Source organism: Hermetia illucens, chromosome 4, assembly GCF_905115235.1.
Source record: "Hermetia illucens chromosome 4, iHerIll2.2.curated.20191125, whole genome shotgun sequence".
Classification (NCBI taxonomy): domain Eukaryota; kingdom Metazoa; phylum Arthropoda; class Insecta; order Diptera; family Stratiomyidae; genus Hermetia; species Hermetia illucens.
The window spans coordinates 99,064,985-99,084,102 of NC_051852.1; the positions used below are offsets into that span (position 1 = coordinate 99,064,985).

The 19,118-nt window shown below is 41.7% G+C and overlaps 1 protein-coding gene and 1 long non-coding RNA gene across 2 annotated transcripts in view; one reads left to right on the forward strand and one right to left on the reverse strand.

The window, feature by feature from the left end:
- Window positions 1–19,118, reverse strand: part of LOC119653373 (xaa-Pro dipeptidase) — a 370,526-nt gene that overhangs the window by 279,419 nt on the left and 71,989 nt on the right. The window lies entirely within an intron of this gene.
- Window positions 5,891–6,514, forward strand: LOC119653375. Its single transcript, XR_005249686.1, has 2 exons — window positions 5,891–6,077; window positions 6,162–6,514. It is a non-coding gene; the product is annotated as an uncharacterized LOC119653375 (long non-coding RNA).

Below are 19,118 nucleotides of genomic sequence, written 5' to 3' on the forward strand. Positions count from 1 at the left end.
ACTAAATTATTTAGGATATTTTGGAAAGGCTGAATAACATATTTCAAAGAAAAAAGGAATTTGATGTTCATTACTCACTTTAATCAAATTGCCCAACTGCTCCTCTTCACATTGGAGATTTTTGTGGCTATAGACTTTACCTCGAGTAGAGGGTGTGGTGGGAAGGAGCCATAAATAGAACGCAACCTGCACAGCTACTTTCGCGCTTTTGCTAAGTGAGCTGATTGGGAAACAGCTGTTTAGAAGTGTCCACACGGTCACCATGCAATGGAATCTCGAGGAGTGTCAAGTTTTGCGTCAACCTTCGAAAAATTGCCAAGGAAAGCAGCCATATTATTGTTTTTGTTTATTGAGTAGGGTAGGTGTATGTGTTGGACTCCCGCAACGGTACGCCGTCAGACTACTACTAACACCCCCTCATCATCAGAGAGCTAATCTGGAATCATTTGTCACATTACTTCTCGCTTTGCGGAGCCTTCAAATCAGGGAATTCCTTTCACCAACCGGAAGGAAGAAGAAGGGAGCTGTTAAATTAAATGAACCCCTTACCACCCCACTCCTCACCGGTCGAGCTTTATTTTCGTTGCAGCAGAAGGAACCCGAACATAATGCGCAACACGGCTCCACCTGTCAGCAATCTTCAGTATCTCCCCGACAATGAGCTCCCCTCTTTTTAAAGAAAATTATTGACACATCCCATCTCATCTTCAACAAAAAAAAATGTGATCGGCGTCGTCCATAACGTCACCCAAAACACACAATCAGGAGATCATGGCTTCCTTTCTAATCTTGTGCAAGTAAGATTGAAAACCTCCGTGCTCATTTAGGATTCAACCAGATACGTTGCCAATGAACCGCGCAGTCCATTTGCCTTTTGAGAGCCGCCATTAATTTAGTGTACATTGCCGGTTTTACGCTCCCTAGCAAGGAAGGTGACAGGACGGAGGGCAGACGCCACCAGCAAAGCTCCCCGTCTCTGTGCTTGCGGAAGCCGTTTATGATATACCTCCTTGTCAGCAGCATCAGCCTATACCCCCGCTCCGTAGAGCAGAACATACTACGCTGCACTCATTAGAAGACGTCTTCTCCAAATGTAGAACCCCCAATGTTCGCCATTAGCCGACTTAACGTTGAAAACAATGTTTCCAATCTTTTCAAGTCACCGTGATGTTTTTAACTGCTGATCAAACCGTAATGCACTTTTTTACGGAGGCAGTTGGCTCGGTGTGGCGTTATCACGTTGCCTCGTCCGTCCATGAGGGAACGATAATGATTTCGAACCACTGTAACAAGGACTCTCAACAGCATTCCAGAAAATGACTTCCAGAGGCGTTTGATAACTGGCAAATACCTCATTGGCGGTGTGTCGAAACGCATTTGGTGCCTATTCGGCACCTAATTGAAACAGTACAGAACCGAATGTTCTCACGACACAAATAGGTTTTGTCAGATTTCAATACGGTTGGAATTCGCGTGCAGGGAACAAAAAGCAATCTAGGCTCTCACACATGCACGGCTCAGTTTAGGTTTTGACCTCATCGCGAGTGTAACGCAGACGCATCAGGGGTCGATCGATCATCTACATACCGTCTAAAAACCATGGAAAAATTCAGAAGGAAGGGAAATGGGTACCATATGCATTGGAATACTGTCTGCAAGGCTACGACTTGCTTTTTGAAAGACATAAAAGAAAGCAATTCGTGCATTATAACGAATAATGTATAACGCGGATCATAATGTACAAAGTGGATCTACCACGGCAATTCGATCTGCAAAAATCGGGGGTTTCAGGAGGCCAGCGAGCAACATCCCAAAGAGGAAAATGCATGGTTAGAAGACATTACTGTGGATCTGGTGGGAGCAGAAAGAAGCGATTCACCCCAAGGTCTTGAAGCCTGGTCAAACGGTGACGGTAGATCTTTACCGGCACAGGCAGACGTTGAACCGATTTTAATAAGGTTTTGTTTTACAAACAAAACGTTAAAAATGAAAATGGTTCGCATATATATCTATTCTCGATCGATGAACTCAACCGATTGTCATGAAAATTGGTACACATATATTTTCTAATAGAGAAGGTTTACACGCTATATACGTTGCTGTAATTCGCCACTAGGTGGCGCTGCAAAGGGCCAATTTCTAAAACGTTCACCCGCTCGCCATGCAAGTTGGTGCATATATGTATTTTCCCCACTAGATCACCACTAGATGGCACTGCGGTAGAATAACTTCTACTCCGTTCGTTCGATACCATGAAAATCGGTATGCAATTTAACATTTAGAACATTTCTGCGCTCTTCACTTTGCTGTAACCTACCTCTGGACTAACGGACACACATTTCAACCAGTCTTCATAAAAAATAATGACTGTGATTGGTGAAATATTAAATTCTAAAAGTTATTGAAAATGCCACCAAAACCCGAACATTGGACGATTAGCCAGACATGCCCAGAAATTATCTCCCAATAGAATTGCCGAAATATCTGAAGAACGAAACTCGCGACTGGAAACAGAACAGTTTAGAGCCCCTACTTCAAGAGTTGCTATAACAAAAGACCCGTCGTCGAAAATATGGCTGAATGTTGTGAAGTGCTCCTTCCAATCCTTTAACTGCTTATCATTGTGGATGAGAAACTTAACTAATGAATTAATCACAACTACTTGTAGGTTGTTTTGTGATCGATTGAATGTTTGCGAGAGTTATTGCTTCCCCCACTAATGTTCCAACAAGGCACGTTCGCCACAATTATCAACACAGCTTCCAGGTCTTCACGTTGGTCGCTCCAGCTCCAAGTTTCCGTAATCAGCAAGCCTTGTGTGCTCTTTAATCGTAGGCGCATGTTCATCAATATTCTGGGATAGGTTTTTCAAAGTTTCTATGCCTTTCGTGTGAGCAGAAAGAAAGATTTTCTATTCCCCTTTAAAGCCGACGTCAACATCATGATTGTCATGCTCATTCAAAATACAACACATTGGTACCATTGAAGAAGTGGTCTAGGGGGTGAAACTGGCTGAGACACGCAGTTGCCACTGTCGACGAGTGGTGGTCCTTGTGTCCCTCGATGTAAGAAACGCCTTTAATTCTGCGAGATGGTGTGGCATGCTTGATGCACTGGAAAATCGTTTCCATACTCCAGGCTACCTGTTAAGGGACTATTTAAAGGACCGTGCCCTACTCTACGAGATTCGAGAAGGACAGCGCAGAATGAAGGTAACATCGGAGGCGGGTCAGGAATCTATCTTTGGTCTAGATCTTTGAAACGCCTTATACGAGAGCCTTCTACGACTCGAGATGCCTGATCAATCGCATCTGGTCGGATACTTGGACGATGTTGTGGTATTGGTTACCGTATGCACAGTTGAGAAAGCTCAGTGGACACTGCGAATGGTGATGCGGTGGATGAGCAGATGGATGACTGAGTATGGATTCTTCTCAGCTCTGGAGAAAACTGAGGTCATTGTGCTGTCCAAGGAGAGGGTTCCAGTCCTTGGTATTCAGTTTGGTGAAACCATGGTTTTGTCAAATCCGGTGGTGAAATTCCCGGACATCATAGTAGACACGAAGATGAGCTGCTGCAGAGCGAAGACACGTGGAGCTGAGTAGCACGTTACATTCAAGCCATTCTTAAGATGAAAACAAGGGAGATGGGTAGGAGAGATGCCAGGGTTGTTGAGGCGTCCTGAATCCATAGGATTCTGCTTCTATACTGAATAGGCCTGCCGTGAGGTAATGTATCAAACGGCTGCGGGTTAGAGTCCTGGACGCCCCAGGGGGTTTTTTAACCGGTAAGGAGTAAATGCATTTTACCAACATCGGGAGTAGCGACCTTTTGAAAAAAAGCAGCGAAGAGGGAAAAATGTATATGGAAGCCTTTAACATATTGGAATAACTGGTCCTATGATGTAATGTCTAAACATAGTTGCATGGTGGCTAGGTGATTTAGAAAAGCTAAACTCCCAGAACGGGTCTTTCAATGCATTTAACTTTCTTTAGAAAAAAATATTTGTTATTACACATCAAGTTTCAAGAAACTTCCATAAAGTTTTCTCGGGTTCTTCGTATCACGAAGCAAACTTAAAAGTAAGAGGTGAGCAAATTGAAGAGGACTGAGAACCAGTATTGTGATAAATTTTGGCTTACACCTCGGAACGCAACGGAAATCTCTGTGGTAACAGGGGGATTTGCATGTAGATTGGATGTCGGATATCAGTGGTTTCAGCTGCGTACCAGAGTAAAAATATCGTAATAACCTTGGCAAGTAAAATGCTTAACATATTGGCTCCTAGTCTACCGTTACGCTCTCAAGCTACAATACATTTCAAACCCCAGCTTCAATTTTTATTAGTATTTCATCGCATTTCATTACGGAAAAATAATTAGAGTCAAAAAGTATCCTATTACGAGTGCCCCTCCCTTTGCCTCTCGAAACAATATATTGACTCTGATTTCCGATAAAATATTCCCTTTTGCTTTTCTCAGTCGAAAATATCATTTTCCATAAGTAAGTCAGCTGCCGCCTCTTTTATATTTTCCTTTAATCTCCTTGCGAACCTAAAATTCAATTTTCTGCGAAAAGTTCGTCAGATATTTTTGATATTTTACTCAGGACGACTTCCTCCCATTCCATCCTCCAATTTAGCTGGTGAAAATTCGTCATGTGCTTCCTTTTCTGCAGGACCAAATGACAAATAACAACAATCCTCTTGAGTTTATTTTTGTCATACTTCATTTTGTTACTTTCTTCACTCATTCTGTAACCAGAAGTAAGATTGTGGTTCAAAAACATGGGAAATGATGCGATGCGAAATTAAAGACAAACAAAATAAGGATTGTCTTGCCTGAGCCTAGAATATGATAAAGTGCAGAAAGGATAGGCAAACTTTGCCACCACGTGTACATCTCCTTCCAAATTTTCTGACATGCTAACCGAGCTCTCTGACTGTGAATATCTGAATATCTCTTGGATTTTGTTTGTTTCACTTTCGGGACACATCCTTCCTAGAAAATTCTGCCGAATTAAGTATCCTGTTTTGCGTAATTTTTGGTATGAAATTCCTTTCTCGGTTGGTATGAGGCGCTCGTGTATGAAAATGTTTTGATTTAATTCGTTTGGGGAGCGACTGACTCACCGATTTGCTGTGGCGTGAACACTGGCTCTTGTAAAGAAGTTTCCATTCATTTCGTTTTTGCCTTACCTTGGCTAATTTTGGAATTTTCAAGGATATTCCAGGAATGTGAAAACTCAAGCAATTAATTTCGGAATAGGAGGATTTTCGACCCCTTAGGGTGCAGAGAAATTTGTAATGGTTTCCAAGAAAAGGAATCTGTCTGAAAAGGTAGAATTTGTTTGCTTTCCAACTTTTCGTAAATTTGTGATTTTCTGCTGAAGTGGATCAAAACAGGCTGCCGAACCGTAACACCGTAAACATTTTACTTAATATGCTTACTCCGAAGACACTTTTCATTTAAATATTTGCCACCTCCACTGTACATATTGTGGGACACACGATCCAAAACAACTTTATTTTCCACATCAGATAAATTGGGTTAAGTATAAACCAGACGAGGGTGGGGGTGGATACGCTAAAGCGACATAAGGTCGGTTGTATCCTCGCAACCAGCAAATGCTGCGCTCAAAAAGGAAATCTAATGCATAGCAATGGTTCTAGTTGCCGGGTAGCCGCAATATTTTCAGTAGGGAAAACTTTCAAGGACACAGAGCAATGAACCCACCTCAGATCTGGGTGAGCTCTGTTCTCTCAGTTTGGTCTGTTTTCAGAGCCAAGTAATGTGGAGACAAGGGGTATTAGCTCCAGTAAGCGTAGAGTCTGTTATTTGAACTTTATCGATTTGTTATGTAGCTGCTGTCGTTATGGTGGCGTTTCGCAGCCTGGGTGGGGTTCCGTGGAGTCAGAGGATGCGCATTACCCAATTTTCAGCCGAGAGATGTGATGTGAATATTATTGTCAAGTTGACCTTTACGAATGGTGTTGCTTTTCGACGAAAGAAAATACCCCCACCACGCGATTCACCGGAGAGAAGGTCTGATAACTTTTAAATGATTTATAAATAAAGGTACAAAGGAATGTTATTTATGGAGGCGTTGTTGCCAAGGTTGGTGGCGGTGTGAAGTAAATTATATGATATATGTCGCTTTAGGGCTCTTGGAAAGGCCATCTGTTTTTCGATCTATTTCTGGGAATTGGATATTTTTAGCACGACTTCTTTGCGAAAATGCAATATCTTGGCTGAACGATCACAGCTTAAAACTCCTCAATCACTGTGAAAAGAAATGGAAGAAAGCCGAATGAAATTTACCGACCAAATATGGGCGCGCCACACCCCAGTGTGTTGTGCTCGATCAAAGGTTGCAATTCAATGTTTACGGGCTGAAAATCAACACGTTTTATGTAAACATCAATAAAAATTATCAGACAAGAATTCAATTAACAATTACACACGTTCCTGTGCAAACAAATGTAAATATACGAAATAAAGCAAACATAATTCAATTCAAAGTTTTATTACTTGATTATTTCCTAGCAAGTAATTCGTTTACGTAAGGAACTTAGGTATTGGTTGACTATTTCCGCATATGAATTGTTGATAATTTTACTATGGATAAAAAATTGGCTGTGTGTGTTTGTAGGGCAGGTGGTGACTGCCACATGTCTTCACGGTTCTTAGCGGCCTACTGCTTTTATCGAACCTTCCGAGGAGAGTTATGCACGTAGGTATCGCTCAGTAAATATTGTCATTGTTGGGTCATTAATCGGGAAGTGGAATATTAATAATAAAGTAAGACATGCTGTTTACGCCAATTAGGGAGATAATGTCAGACTATCTATGGTGGTGCTGATGCGCAAATATTATTTATTGATATAGAAGGAAGGCATTGTTAATTAATACTTTTAAATTCTTTAATCCATGCCTCACTAGTCAAGTTTCGTAAATCTATAACCACATAACTACGATAAAAACTCACCCTCTAGCTTCCTCCCACAACCGGCTGTAGAGCGCGCTAAAGGGGATGCGATATCCAGGCCAGAATCTGCTAGAAATTTTCCAGCCAATAGAGGCTAGGATGATATCTTATATATGGAAGATCAAGTGACAAAATCAAAGGATAGTGTAGGCCCCAGGACGGCAATTTGGATGGTACTCGCTATGGAGCGCGGAACCTGGAAAATGTTTGCTAAAACGACACTAACTTCTCTGGTACCAAATCCTATTTCCGCCTCCACGTAGTGTTTGCTGGGATTCCTTTCTTGACGAAAAGTTGCAAACAGAGAAGGAGTAAGGTGAATCTTCCGTGCCTAATAACGGGACAAACTGTTCCAATTGATCTTCCAGGTTGGATAGGGCTGACAACTTAATACGGGATACAACCTATTACAAAGCCACGGGAGCAGCCTCGGAGTGGACTGAAAATGCAATGACAGACCTGGCCTAGCAAAAGACAAACCATTTGTGTATTTTCTCATGGAAGTACCCTGCCTGTGTGGACCACAACCTTACTCAGCCGATACTATCACTCAATATAAGGCTGTTACTTCCTTGCAATAGATCCGAGACCAGTTTCTTGAAAAAAAGCCATTATACCATATATTATCCCAGGCACATAGTAAACCATGTACCCAGAGTAGGTTTCCTAGTCGTCGTAAAACAAAACCTGCGTGCAGGTCAGGGAATGCTTGGCGGATGTGATGGGCATGCATGCACGGATATGCTTATGCGCAGGCCAGATATTTGGGAATAAAACGTTCCCGTAGATAAAAAACGACTATGGGAAGGATACCCAGAAAATCAAACATAGAGGAGCAGGAGTGGAATAAAGTTACGATCAACGGCCGCAATGCCTTAGTGGTGGGAACCATGACTACTATGGTATCTAATGTTACAAGCGCACGGGAAGGACCGTCTTAAGAACGGTATGGAAGCCTGGACGAAGGTGGCATCTCGGAAAAGGAAAAATCAGAGGAAGATAAGACCGGAGGTTAGCATCATTTCCAAACGGGTTGAACTATCATATATTGATATTCTGAGGAAAGTGAAGACAAACTCCAAACTGACCGATTTGGGAGATAATGTTAGTCGCATTAGATGGTCCCAGAAAAACGGCCTTATGTTCTTGAGCCAAATTGAAAAGTCGTTAGACAGGAAACTAACATACGCGCTGGCAGGGCGGAGATCACTATAATCTGGAAAGACACAAATGAGATAATTACCAACGAGAAGGTTCGCGAGGCTTTGAAAAAGCAATTCGATCTTATCAGACTAAAAGAGTCAGTAATGAAAGCTCTAAAGAAAGTCTACGGTGCAACACAAACCGACATCAGCAACCTGCCAATAAAGGCGGCCCCTAAACTGCTGGCATCAGGGAGAGTAGGAATAGATTTGATTTTGTGTCGGCTTATGGAGCAGGTGGAACGGAAGCGATGCTTAAGATGCCTTGAATTCGCTCACGATGCGAAAGTATGCACCAGTTCGAATCCACTTACTGCTTACTGAAAGAGGAGGTGGACACCATGGGCATAATGCAGGCAGCAGTATAGCCCGGAATTCAGGATAGCCCTCAAACCTTTAACGCAAATCGTAGATGAGTTTGATACAAATCAACCTCACCACCTAGTGGTGCATTCGGATCAAAAACCAAAAGGGCACGCACCGTTTTGGGCTGCGGAGTGAGGAGGAAATAATTAATGGAACACCAGGAGAATGATTCATCAGGGCAAAAATGAAAAGAGCCCACATATATAGCTGCTATGCTTCACCCAGCGTTACATTTGCCGAGTATGAGGCGACTGAGAGAGGCGGTGCATTCCGAAAATAAGGGTCGAGACGGGTTAAAATGTCTCGGTGATGAGAAGGATGAGATCTCCAGACATCGGTTGTCTATAAGTTTAAATCCAGCTAAAAGTGTGGTGGAAATTGCGAATTCTTCTAGTTTTTACGGCCAACAAATTTGAGGGATGATGGGGATGAGTGGCGTTCATGACTAGTGTGTGACGCTTTCTTTTTAGTCATTGTTCCGTACACAAGCTGTGTCGGCTCGTCGTGATCGGTTGCGAAATTTCGCTCTGTTATTTTCCTGATCTGGATACAGTCGCGAGGCCTTCAAATCTCGGTCCAGCGAATCAAGCCACCTTTGTTTCGGCCGGCCTTTTAGTTACTTCCCATCGACTTCGATGTTCAGACCAATATCGGCGAGTGAATTTTCGTTAGTGTAAATTACATGACCATACCATCGGCGATGCAATCGATCGCAGATATTCTCATTTCGAATGTGATTAGGGCGTGTCGCACCACTAGCCAACGCAACTTCCTCGTCTCGATTACCGCAAGACGCCGTTCATTGTCTTGTATATTCGGCCAACACTCAGAACCAAAACCATAGAAGGCGACAAGGGGGACGACACACGACAGGTTGCGCTAATGCAACGGAGTTCTACATTGGCTAATAGTGTTTACCGAGATATTTAAATCGCCCAGTTCTTAGTAGGTGATAGTCTGTTTCATGGAGATCGGTCGTCAAAAATTTTGTTTTATTCAGATTCTATCTGAGATTGTGTTGTATGAGGTGAGAGGACGCTTTTTTGATGAACACCAAGAGAGACACGAAGCGAATCTGATACACGTGCCACACTTCGAACTCTACTTTTCAGGTCGTGGTCGAACGATTGATCCCAGCGCACAGGTTCTTTTGGCAAAAGGCGATGTTGTACAGCATACAGATGAGGTCGTGCGGCACACGGTCAAACGCTTTCTCCAGATCTAGAAATGTAATGTAAAGAGGCCAATGCTTCTCACAATGTTTCTCTATAAGTAACCGCGCAGCGTGTATTGCGTCAGTAGTTCCGCAGTTCATGATAAACCCATCTTCATTCACGGTTATTTGAACGATTTGGAAATACGGTTGTCAAGAATGTATTCAAAAATCTTCATGGTATGGGACACCGACCGGGTCGGATGTAATTTGAACTATGCAACTGCGGTACCTCAATAACCCGATTGGAGAATTCACTGTGAAACAGTAATAAATCCCAGCGCTTTAATTTCTAGAGCTCAGATGTGATGTCTCTAGGTCCTGTTGCTTTCTCCAATTCCATTCGTTTTATTGGTTTCTCGACTTGAGTGGCGCTGATAGGTGGAATTGCTTCAAATGTCGACTGAACAAATTCTTCAGTTGAAATCTGCTTGAAATATTCTCGACATCTATCCGTCGCACTTCGTCGATCGATAAGCAAAGTACCGTTCTTGTCACTAACGCAACATTTCTTCTCACGAAATCGCCACCATTTAAGGGAGAAGTTTATAGCCATTTTTACCGCGTTCGCATTCTATCTCGTAGTTTTAGGCATCAGACCATGGAGTTTCTTGTAGAGCGAAGTTATCACTGTGCCTTTTCCGAAGGGCTCTTGTGAGTTTCTCTGTTTTTCCAGTGAGAGTGCCAATACTTTGCGGGCAGACAAGTATATGATTTGCTCGGACTAATTTACTTACCTCCGGACGTCGTCTATGCGTCAAGAACCCTTGTTCATTTCCCGACAAGAACGGGGTTCGTCGTGGCGCGTCGACGGAGGTGAACGCTCTAGCATTTTCCCGTGGCTTATAACTGAACACGATCATTTTTAACGACATTGGATGCATTTTCTTGGTCGGTCTGTCTACAAGGGAGGCCAGGTAGGATTTAGTATATTGAAATATTCCAAACTATACTTTATTTATTTATTTCTCTGATCTCAGTATTTTTTTTTTACTGAGGATAGATACGAAGTACGTTATCCAAACCCTTGTCCTTTATCTTGGTTTGGGACTGGCATACTTTGTAATCACGGCGGAGTTCTTCATCTGAGATGCTCCTAAGGCAAAAAGTCAGCTTAAAGTTCATCATTATATAATGATAACACACCCATTTATCACGCTATCTCAGTTTTTTTTAACTGTTAAATTTGAAAATTCAGACTAAAAATGAATGATTTATCTGAACTATTAATTAGTTTTTTCTAAACAAGAAAGTTTTTTCCTACGTATAAATTTACTCATCTTTTGAAAGTATTTCCGATTACATGGACCAACAAATTTTCCAATGGCACTTTTCTTTTGGACTTCAACATTTACATATTTTTCAGATAATTTGTCATCTGTTTTGAAATTTCACAAATATATTGTTGAATGTGATGTAGCCATTTGAAATTTAGATTTCTGGTGGTATCTGCTGTGCCTCGTAAAAATTGCTATGAGTAATTTTCCCGTTTCTAAATGTTTGTCATGGAAACCAACATGGTATTTTCTGTTGATATCACTCAGCTGTTTTTCCATGTTTGCTTTTCATGTTGTGCTTTTTGTTCGCCGTTATGTTTTCGAATTTGGTGCCGCTTGGCTGTTTTATTTATTGCTGCTGTTCACTGTTTTGTTGTGGAAACGTTAACCGAGTTTGCCGTATGTTTTTTGTTTATAAATAATTTCATGTCAATGATCTTTGAACTGAAAACTGCTGTGCAGAATTCAGTGAAGCGCTGAACAATCGAGAACCTGCTGATGTTTACAAGACCCCGAGATTCATGCAAAAATTGTCTCTGAGTCACGTTCCAACATCGAAAATTAATGCAATTTCTCCTTTCACTTGTCGACATAAAGCCGTACTTTATTTCAAATTAGCCGAAAAGCGCGCTCGTTAAGTGCTAGAAACAAACGCCAGACGTTAGTCACTCCCCAATATTTTCTTTGGTCTTAATTATTCTTCTGTTTGACTAACAAACTGGGAAAATGACTGTTTACCACGCTGAAAATTCCAAATAAATGGCGCAACCTTGTCAGTGCATTAAATGTGGCTTTTGTCTGTTTATATTGTTTTGAATTGGAACTGCATTATGGATTTATATAGCGGATGACCTTCTATCGTGCACATTAATAGGTCGAATGTTACATTGGGAAACACGTTCAGCTTGAAATACTGTTTGGCTTGATTCAAAGAACAAATAATCAGGTTTTGGTAAGGTTAGTGTTGTCTTTGGATTGCTTACAAAACTGTATTTGATAATGAAAACTAGCGAAACGTTTGAAGGAAATGAGACTGCGAATACGGGGGGTCAGAAAATGGGGTACAAATAGTGACGCCAAACCTCAGCCAAATGGTGAGTTGTTTGTTATTTTTCCGTTTGCATATGCAATCTACGTTTTATTGCGCTATACCTACATGCGTATGTACATATATCTCCAGTTCTAGGTGTAATTTTGTATCAGTGTGAAATCTATTTTTTCATATGTTCGTATGTATTCTTTCATGTAGGAGCAGCTATGTGATTTTTTCAGACTTTTTGGATTGGGTAGTTTCTGAGAATGACCTATGAAATAAGTGATCACTTTCTGGCCCCACACTCTCACCCTTTATAACTAATGACAAAACTGAGATCGGTTTCGGAAAGCACTAATCGATACCCTTCATTTGATAACCCACATACCTATATTTAGTGAAAGCAATTCGGGATACCAGAAGCTGAAGCTCTCGGTATGAAAGGTTTTGTGTATTTATTTTATAAAAACATTTGGGTGGACATTTGTTAGATTAGTACTTAGAACGTAATGTATTATGTCAGAATATCCACTTTCGCGTGCTACTCACATTCAAAGTCTTAGAATTTGCACTGAAGCGACAAACTGTGATCTATTGTAAATTTGTTAGTAATAGTGTGAATTACGCCAAACTTAAGATCATGTTGTATATCGCTGCAAATTTGTATGATTCTAGGATAAAATTAGGGAGGGTTCTGCAGTCAATTCCTCAAAATTAGAGTAATATTAACTTTATTTGAACAGATATCGGTATGGAGGGTGTTTCGGAGCCTAGGCACCATAAAGTGGTAGCTTCTCAACTTATTTTAGGCCCGTGGAAGAAATAACCACATTCCAGCCCCCGTCCTCCCCTTGCAAATTAAATGTCAGAACTGAGACCAGTTATAAAGATTATTTGGACTTTGCCCCAGGAAAAGCAACTGTTGAGAAGTTGGTTTGCTAAGTTTAAACGAGGCGAGAAAGGCAACGAGGAGGATGCACCCAATGGACGCCCCAAAGAGGCTGTTACCAACGAGCACATTAAACAAGTCGGAATACCGGTAGCTGACACTTCGAGTTTAAAGGTTTTGTGTTCATTTTATGTGAGAAATTAAAAACCCAGAATATTCCTTCATAATTTTTGAAGCTACAAGATATATATACATATTGCCGACGTAGATACTATGCTCATACTAAATAAACAAACGTTGCCAATTTGGTAATAACTGTATTCTATATGCATGTATATAAATTGACCGTACACTTATTTCCGATTTACTTCGTGCATAGAAGTATACATATGTACATATAAAGTACGTATATTGAATGCCGCTTATTCCGGCTGAATTTCTAAAACATGCTAATATTCTATTATTAATTTTATTTGTGCAGATATTGGAACGGGATGTATGATATTTTGAGGCCTAGATTCCATTTAGATACATCAACTGTGATTTTTTTCAGATTTTTGGATAGGTTCTGAGAACGAGATCACTATAATCGTTGTATCGACCTCAAAGGCAACTATATTGAATAATAAAATCAAATTTTATCAAAAATCATTTTTGTTTTTCAATATTAACCTACGAACTTTTTAGCCCAGCTGATACATCTTAGAGTGCAATAAATTCATGTCAAAGACAAAACTTTGCCCTTCCATAACTTAGAAAAAGCTGGCTTTTCCTCAAGTTCTTCGAATTATGCCCTATATTATCCCTTATACTGGTGCTTAATTCTATATTCCCAGGACGAAGTTAAGGGTGTTTTTGAATTTCTAAAATATGGTAAAATACCAGACAGATGTATCGTGGGGCCTAGATTTTTTGTAGATGTGCCATTGTGATTATTTTCTGATTTTCCGTTTAGGCAGTTTCTGAGAACGAGGCCTGTTTCACTTTTAGGAGCTCTCATTGTGAGCCCTCACTCTTCATGCAAAAAAAAGGCCCAATTTCAAAAGATACCAATTGAGCCCTTTGATTTCACACCCCCCTAGACCATATTCTGTCAATAAAAATTTTGCTCTTTCCCATGTATAAGGAGTACCCCAAACCCGCCCGACCCCTCCGCCTCCTTAGACTCAACAGAAAATGGCGTTACTTGTTATATGTAAGCGGATTCACAAACCACACGTTCTCCCTAAATTTTGTGACAATAGGTCCGAATAAATGGAAGGATGGAGTAACCGCCATATCGCTGGGAATGGTGAATGGCCAGGATTTGGGAGGACGTTAACTGCAATGAGAAAATGAGCTTTGTTCAAATAAATTTCAATCATTGCAGGATCAGTCAGAATTTTCTTGAGAAAACCACCTACAAATCTGAGATAGAAATTGCTATTATAAGTGAACCTTATAGAAACCAACACAGGGGCGTATGGGTCACAGATTCGATTGGTAGAGCGGCGATATGGGGTCATACAATGCCTTCATTCAGGCAGTGGTTTTTTTGTGAAAGAAGTTTTTTTTTTTGGAGAGTGGGGTAGTTGAATGCAGTTACGCACAGAGTGTTGGACTCCCGCAAAGGTATGTCATCAGACTACCAACTAAACATTATTTCGGGATAGCCCCCGAACTATCCCGCTTGCGGAGCCTTCAAATCAGGGAATTCCTTTCCCCAACGGGAGGGGATAGGAGGAACGGGACTGTCAGTTCAAGGAACCCCCAGCCAACGGGCTCCTTCACCGGTCGAGCTCTATTTTCTTTGTAACAGGAAGGACCCGAGCATAACGGGCAATAAGGCTCCACCTGTTATCTGGAGAGAGATCCCTGTGTTTAAATAGAACTGCTGAAAAATCCCCGGCCACCTTCCGCAAGAAAAAAAGGTGTGCTGGGCGTAGTTCACAACACCATTCCAAAACACACAATCCGGAGATCGTGCCTTTCCAATCTTGTGTAGGTAGGACTGAAAATCTCCATGTCCACTTGAAAACTGGGTAAGTAAATAGTTAGCCTCATCATGCTCCCGATTCAGCCGCGCACCTAAGTTGTCAATGAGCCGCGCAGTCCATTTGCCTCTCTGCCCCAGCAGGAGACGTCGCCTGCTAGACGTAGGACCCCCAATATTTGCCATTATCCTACTTATCGACGAAACTCCAGCTGCAGCCTGGTTCGCTACTGGTTTGATTTGCTCAAAAAAGCTCACCTTTGAGTCAAGAGCCAGTCCAAGGTACTTTACCGTTGGTTTTGACTCGATTATCGACTCGTTTGACGATATGGGACGCAGGGTCGGAATTTCCTTTTTAGTCAGAATGACTCTCCGCGCCGACGTCATCATCCCGTACGGAATGCGCAGGGAGTAGTGCCCGTACAATGCGGTCCATCTGCTCAGCCTTAAGTTAACTGGATTTCCGCAGAGCCCCAAGTTTTCGGGTTACCAGTTTGTAACCGAGTTCCCACGGGTCCAAATTCATTTGACAGTGCCGTTTAAAACCTCCAGGTGAACCATCTTTCTACAGATCCATTTGCCTTCTAGACATTATGATGAGACTGTTAAAGCGGGCAATTTACAGTAGATTACTCCCGATTGTCGAGAGCCAATGAGGCCTTTCAGATAGGCGGTACGGGTTCCGTCAAAGCAGATTAATCATTGGTTACTGGGTGGGCTAACAATGCTATTCACAGAAAGGATAGTACTAGTAAATATCGTGTGGTAGTGATCCTGGACGTGACGAACACATTCAATTTAGCCAATTAGAGCTTCACACGGAAGTCCCTGCCGACGATTGGTGTTCCCACTTATCTCGCTGTTATTGTCGATAGTTACTTGCAGGAACGGAGGTGCTGATATAACACCGTCAATGGATCCAAGGAATATGTTGTTTTCGCGGATGTTACACGGGGCTCCGTACTGGGCCCACTGCTGTGGAATAACATGTTCAATGATGTACCTAATCTTTCGATTCCCGAGGAGGCTATAGTGGCGGGTTAAGCCGACGATATACGCGAGAAGTGCAAGGAGCCCTCAAATTGTACGAAACTATCATGAGATTATACAGAGAAAACTTAATCTCTGTGGGACAGCTCAGGAGATAATGGCACAAACTCTAGTTGACGAGAGAACAGACGTTGTTCTAACATAATCAGTGAACCATAAAAAACTCCGGATAATAATGCGTGGATTCATGACAAGAATTAGCAAGCTGTAATATGGGCGTGCGGTAAGTAAACTGCATAAACGTTTATAGTTGGTACGACACAGCTAATTAGACAATAGATGAATGCCAGAAAATGGTTAATAATGTAGCGACGCACGCAAACAATAGAGGTGTGGTAATTATTAGCGATGACATCCATTGAAGTCATCATAAACTAACACCAGAAGGCATAGATTTCCCAAAGCATTTGCATCTTTGGAAATATGAATTGCAAATAACGATGAAATATGTTAACCACTTATCGTAAAACCGGTATAGGTGTGATCATTAACATGGTTAGTAAAGAATTTGCGCACAGCTATCATCAGGTGGTAATGTTTGTAGTCAAAGAGCACAGGATATTGCAGAATCTTAAACTAATATGTCCGAAATGGAAGGACAGTTCTTTCAACAAAGATGCATTTGACTTGACAGTGAATTAAGCCAACATGAACTAAGAATCAGCAGAAGGATTGTCCAAACAGCTAATTTAGTCTCTTGGCAACGATACAGCAATGATGAGAAGAACACCTAGTATGGGAGGCTTACTTTGCTACGCTGATTTAAACCCCTGGGTTACAGCCTACGAAGTGATGATATCTCAAATCAAGGGTAGGCAATCTACGTATGATGTTGAGATCCATAATGGAGGCAGTGTTTCTGAAAAAATAGAACATTTTGATTGAAACAATCGGACCAGCTAATTTGGAGAATAGACCTCGTGTCACAAAACAAACGGGGGATAGAGGGTAGTAGAGAATCACCGTATTGTCGGCAAAGTAGAAGTAAATAGGCCGCCATTTTTGGGCAAGTTTGTAGCTTATATTAAGTAAAGCAAAACGATACCTCCACTTTCATGTTGGATTCTGTCATCTCAAGTTTTTATAGCAAAGAACATTGACTCCGAACAGCCTCAGATTGCGTTGAAAATTTGGACAAAACAGTAAAAACGAATTTAGCACTGTGAATATTTTGAGCGACATCAAGTTCGGTTCCGCCGTTGGCAGAAGTAACGCTATCTAGATATACGAATTTTTTAACGCTTTCGATGTTCTGCTCCTTAATGCAAATAGGAAATGTGTACGATGATCAGCAAGACTGAGGACCTTGGTATTTTTGGTGTTTATCCCCCAGCGTTCCAAGAGACAGCACGGAGCTTTTTGTTCTGCTTTCTAGTCGTTGCTCCGACAACCCCAAGGTAAAATGTCCATGCGCAAAACCGGCGCTTACAGTAACGTCAGTACGGATGCCATCAATTTTGCGAAAGAATCCGGCCGGATGTTTCTGCCAGCTAGAGGCACGGGTATTATGTTGTCAGGACCCTCGACAAATGCCGGGAGATGCTAGTAGTACTACCAAAGGTTCGCAGAAAAAGCAACTCAGTGTACCAGCCGCTGTGCTCTTTCGCCAAAAAACTGGATTTGACTGAGTTTCTGGTGACGACTATCCGAAATGCAGGACCATGTCGCCTAATGAGTCGATGCCATCCCTGTGACCTCGAAGACATTTTGAAAATGACAATATGCACATCTTTCAGACATTTCGATTTAACTAGAATGATTTTTGGACTGGACAATGCAGGGCAAACCTCTCAAAGATTTATTTATTCTGTGCTACAATACCTCCACCTTTGTCTCATATAGATAAATGTTCTGATTGCGTCTTCTTAAGAGCCAAGGCATTTAGAACACCTCGAGAGTATTTTTCAGCGTCTCCTTGAAGCCAGTCTAGCACTCAATGTCGATAAATGCAATTTCTACAACCGAAATTCCTTGCCCACCTGATAACCCCTAAAGGCATTCAATTGGATCCAGTTAGGGTGCAACCGATTTCACTTCCCGCTTCCGAAAACTGTTCAAGAGATCTTACGAGAGCCCCTACTAGGGGCTCAAACCCAGGCCCCCCCAGCTCAAACCTTTCCTCCTGGAAGAAAATGCAGCCAGGAAAGGGGCGTGCGATGCCTCTGTTTCAACTTGCGGTAGCCCAGCTGAAGGAGCCATGCATCTGGTTCCTCGCTAAAACCCCTTTGGTTTTAGCTGGAGAGTGTTTTAGTGGAACGAGCAATTTGTGAAACGAACGCACTGGAAAGAACGCAGATGGTTTTGACTCCAGAATTCCATTATTTTATTATTTTCTGACAGTCACTTGCGGTTGTTTTGCCTTAATGAGAACTCCATAATTTTTAGTTCATTACTAATTAAAGCTTTAATAAAGATCATAATTAAGAAAATAAGATAGTATGTTTAAATAGCAGTGTCATTTTCACAAATAGGAAGGTGTAAGTACCGCTGATATAGCCAGTATAGTCCAACGATGCGTGGAAACTCAATGATAACTTACTGAGAATCATGCGACTACACCTGGGAGTCTTCAAAAATTCCATACCCAGAAAAATGTATCTGGGCAACGTGAATTTGCTAATAACAATCTATCTAGGTGCAAGTGCTTTTGTTGAACACACTCGTAGTATTATTCATTGAAACTGCAAAAATGGCTATTACGCTAAGGGGCATCGAACTTAATTGCGATTAGCGTCAGTACGCGCTTAGTTTGCCTTCATTAATATCTCGTTCTGAACACCGAATACATTCGTTCTCCTGTCTATCTCCCAAAGCTACGAGCAGTTCTGTCGGAATATGTTTGATGTTTTCCTAACATGTTAGTATCTACAGAACGGCTAACACCATCTCGGCGATCATTATCACTTTGCCTATTAAAAATATTTTACTATCCACTTTTCCGGTCATTTTCCCCGTCACTAAACTGAGTGGTTTCGATCATTAGTGAAGAAAGGGGAAGAATGAAAGGGGAAAGTTCCATGTTATTTCGCAGAGCTACCGCCACAGACCTAATATAGCGAACCCGTCACACGGGTAAACATGGCACAGGCTTTCGTTGTTTTGACGCTTCCCATAATAGACGGGCGAGCA